The 4,887-nt window shown below is 34.3% G+C and overlaps 1 pseudogene; it reads left to right on the top strand.

Moving 5' to 3' along the window:
• Positions 1–4,541: 4,541 nt before the first annotated feature.
• LOC122099816 lies at positions 4,542–4,641 on the top strand (annotated as a pseudogene).
• The last annotated feature ends 246 nt before the right edge of the window (positions 4,642–4,887 follow it).

Here is a 4,887-nt window from a genome sequence, read left to right as displayed (position 1 = left end):
ACTAGATCGAATGAAGATATAAAAATAAATTCCACATCCAAATAAAACAGTTTTAAAAGAGAAACCATGAAGACGTAGCAGTGGGGGAGGCCTTATTGTCCTTCCACTTCACTAGACTTTAAGCCAAGAAGCTGTGATTAATTGGAAATCAGGTAAGAGCTAAGAGGAGGACATAGAAATAGGACATAGAAGTATTGTCCTTTGTAACAGACACTGTCATCCAAGGTATGGGTGATTTAACTCTATTCTTCTCCACACATCTCGTTTGTTTGTTTTTTGGGTTTTTTGTTGGGGGGGGGTCTGGTCGTGGGGCCTGAACTCTGGGCCTGGGCGCTGCCCCTCAGCTCTTCAGCTCAAGGTTAGCACTCTACCACTTGAGCCACAGCGCCACTTCCGGCTTTTTTTCTTATGTGGTGCTGAGGAATCGAACCCAGGGCCTCGAGCATGCAAGGCAAGTACTCTACCACTGAGCCAACTTCCCAGCCCCTCCATACATCTTGTTAAGCAAATGCAAGACCAACAGAAAAATAATCTATTGAAGTAATTTTGCAAAGAATAACTTCACTGTTCCTGATATGGTATCTAACAAGAGTCTTAAATGAGAAGATAAAAGTGAAGTCTTCTTCGGTTTCCACTAAGCATCTTGTTAGCAAACTATATCTTTAAGGTTAGAAGTAATTGAACCAAAAAGTGGTGGAGTACTTATTTTTGTGGGCACTTTAGACACAAGAAGACTTTCAAGGTAAAAGAACAAAAAAGTATAGCTAAATATTTGTGATCACAGCTTCTTGGACTGGTTTTGTGGAGACAACGTTTTACATGAGAGATTGTCCTCATTATCATAGATGTTGGGTTTTCGTGGCAACCAAATACAAGAGGGAAGTTTAATGGACTCGCTTGGACAAGTAAACAGCATAATAGAAAAAATGGCAAATACTATTTAGTGAATTACATTGACCGATTACTTTGCCAGAACAAAGAAGGAAAGATATAATTCAAAATCACTTGACTGAAAAGTATGAAAAAGAGTAGTAAAGAGCGATGAGAGAAAACATAGAGGACTGTTTTCTCTCCAATGGAGTAATGGGTTTTGTTCTTGTTTCTTCCATTCTATATTCACCAGCTATCAAGTGTATCTCAGGACTGGAATATCCAGTTCAGACAAAGAGATCTCCCATTAGAAAATATTTGCTGCAGATGTAGGTGATTTATAACGTTAATCTATTTAAGTCTGTTCAAAATTCTCCCCTACCCCAAACTGCCCTCTTTGAACAGTTGGTTTGCTTTTCCCATACTGCTTTTGATTAACTATTTAAAATTTTGAGAGATCATATTCATACTCTCTAGAGATTGCCGTTTGGTTGTGATTTTTGTGTGTTTGGTATTTGTTGTGTTTTTAATTGAATTTCAAAAGGTTGTGGTAGTGTGTTACAATTAAATATGTCCTTGTAATTGTCCAGTGCTCCTGGATCAGAGTCACTCCTTCTATCATTCTCAACCAAACTCTTCTCCAAGATTTATTTCAGATTTATCACTTCCTTTATCACATGTGTACATTGAGTATTCTAGTTTTACTTGCCATTTTTTCATTTTTCATTCATTCTATGTTTTTACTAATATTCTTCTCTGGTTTCAACTTCTTGATAGTCATTCTTTTAAACTGTCTGTTCATACTTTGACAGGTTTATGTACATTCCATGGCATTTCAATCCTGCATATACTTGAACTGATAACAGCTTATATTTCCATAATTAATTCATCTGCAATAACAATTTGCAAGACTGGAGACGTGAAGCACCTAGACATGATTTTATTCTTATCCATTTGGAAGATTAATCTCTAGTCAACAAGAAAGTTTAAAAATGGCTTAGAATGTTTTCCTAAATAGCAGTTTTTATAAATGGCTTGTACAATGGTTTGTGATTATTTTATTTTACATGGGATAATATTTTCTATAACTTTTGGGAAAAGAAGAAAACTAAAATTTATTACTGTGGAGGAATATGATAGAAATAGAAGACAGATTTTATGTTTGTCACATTTCTAATGAGTACCCATATTCAAAACTTGAAGTCATCTTTATTAAGGAAAACATCAATCAACATGATAAGGCAAATATCCGTGATCTTTTAAAATGTACCTTATTATTTGATGAAACTTACTTTATTAGCTAATGTTTAGGCTTGAAATATGGGAGGCTGATCTATGTAACACATTTCTGGAAGGCATCTACTGAACAACACAAATGGAGGGGGCTACTATTTCTATAATTTAAGGAATGGTTGAACCTGTTTGGTATTAGTGCTGGATAATAAATCAACTCTATTGTAACTTGTTCCTTCCACTTGAAAAACTTGTAATGTCACTAAGTATCATCTACTCGTCAAATGTTATTTTGGAGAATGTGTCTTTCAAAAGTTTATTTGAGGGGCTGGGAAGGTGGCTCAGTGGTAAAGCACTTGCTTGCGTGCATGAGGTCCTGTGTTCAATTCCCCAGCATCACATGACCAAAAAAAAAAATCTGGAAGTTGTGTTGTGACTCAAGTGGTAGAGTCCTAGCCTTAAGCTGAAGAGCTGAGGGACAGCGCCCAAGCCCAGAGATCAGGCCCCACACCCGGACCCCCTAAAAAATTATTTGAAAAGGAATATATTTTCAGGAGATTAAATATAGTTTACCATTGATTTGAGAATGACAACCTTTTTATACTACATAACCAAGTTGTACTGAAGTACCAGTGTTTTGAAGCACTAAGGATCTTCTCAATTAATGTTTTTCTGAATGATATTTGACTTCTAATTCAAGTTTTCCGAGCGTTGGTAGACAAATTATGGATCTATCCTTCCAGGAACTATTTTTTGCCCTACTTATACTAGACTGAAATCTTTCATTAATCATTAGGAGAGGGGTATTAAAAATATTCTTGTGACATTTGTGATCATGTTCACTCATATGGGCTAGTCATCTGTAAATTGAAAGTGTGAATTACAGTAGTTTCTCTCAGATTTTGTGATCTCATCTTTCATTTTTAAGTTGCCTTGCATTTCACAATTGCCTACTGCTAAACCCTGTGTAATTGGGGCACTAAATTATTATAGGAAATGAGAAGTTAAGATGAGTCTTCAATTACTTTCTGTTGGCATGTTGCATGGGCCTAGGTGGGAAGACTTGCCCTTGTTATCTGATGATGCAGATAACTGGGACCTGGGATCCTAGGATGCGTGCGTCCTGTAGAATAATAATACCTTTTGGACATCATATCAGCAAAATTTGGGTATGATCAGAAATATTTAGAAAACCATTCTGGGCCAACGAGTTAAAACAATATACAGAGCAGCAGAGTAAAATCCCTTGCAGATTAGAGGAAAACAACATTGTTTTTTACCATGTGAATTCAGTAGACTAAGAACACTTAGAAGGTATCACAAGTTTATACCGAAGACATTGCATTGATACTTCTTATATTCTAATATATATTCTAAACCTAATTATTTATATTCCAATCTATTTATTGTAATAAATATCAATTTATTTGTCAAATTATCGATTAATTCTAGTAAGTTTCATTGTGTGAAACATAAAATTAGCACATATAAATATAAAATATATAACTATATGTAATATAAAGAAATGTTTTTCATTGTTCTGTTGTGGTTAGGGTATCAAAGACAACTCTGTTTTACAGTATTATTCCATTATCTCTACCCCAGAGTTTGGTAGAGTTAGACCTAAAGCTTTACCATTTGTAGATTTACAGCCTAGAGGCAAGAGGAAACACTGTGATTAAAACATTACCAATTTAAGGCCTAATATCAAGGAGAAAAATATGGACTTCTCCTGGAGCTATGGAAATATTTGGTGATAGAAATTCAGTAGTGTAAGTTCCTGCCTGGTTGGATGGTCAGGACATTAGGTAATCATGCATAAGAACAATTTTTTTCCACCTTCTTGGCTTTAGCTACTTTTGAAATGGTAGGTATAATAAACAATTATATTATGATAAAATACTTTCTAGTCAGAACTGTTTATTTCTCTATGATCCCTTGCAACTAAGATTAGTTTTTTTCCAGTAAGATAATCTTTGCTGTCAGGGTAAGATATTCTGTTTGGTCTGTTACTACATGGAAGAAGGGTAAAGGATCAGTAGACACTTGTGCCAGTAAGACCTCATTTGGGAAATTTTAAGCTGCAAAAGTTTAGAAGTAGCACTTCAGCAAGGCTTACTTTGAATCCATTAGCTCCACAAAGCTAACTCAGTTGATAAATAAGTATTTGAAAAGCCATCTCTTTGAACCTAGCCATAATGGCTTCAAAGTATGATCAAATTTAAAATGAAAATGACTTACAATAGTCATTGGCAAAAAAATGCAAGTTTGAGCAATCTACCAAACAATATGTTTTTCTACTATACACAGAATTTCAGAGAAATAAGATCAATAACATTGTTAGTAACAATAAGGTTTCCTTGCTACAAATAGGCAACCAAGGATATATGCCTGTATAAAGATTGCATCATTAACAACTTAAATTTACAGGATACTACATGCTCCAGCAGCACGTATACATAAATTACAACAATATAGAGATTAACATGCCACTTGTACAAGGATGATATGAAAATATGCGAATTATTCCATATTTTTCATTCTTCAGTTGCTAGAAATGAAAAACAGTTATTAAAAAGTTGATTACAAAAATACAAGTGTAACAACATATGTGATTCATATAATTAAAAGTTAGTTTGACATCAGTGTATTAAATCTTCAATTTAGAAAGGTCTTTACATAGCATAACCTTTACAAAACTTTTGAAATTAGATAACATTTTAATTTTATCCCAAAGAAATAAAATACTATAAGGACCTAGGAGAAAAAAGAATCTTAAACTGT

This window comes from Dipodomys spectabilis, unplaced genomic scaffold, assembly GCF_019054845.1.
Source record: "Dipodomys spectabilis isolate Male_0828 unplaced genomic scaffold, ASM1905484v1 ptg000536l, whole genome shotgun sequence".
NCBI lineage: Eukaryota > Metazoa > Chordata > Mammalia > Rodentia > Heteromyidae > Dipodomys > Dipodomys spectabilis.
This window is presented reverse-complemented; position numbering and strand designations above follow the sequence as displayed.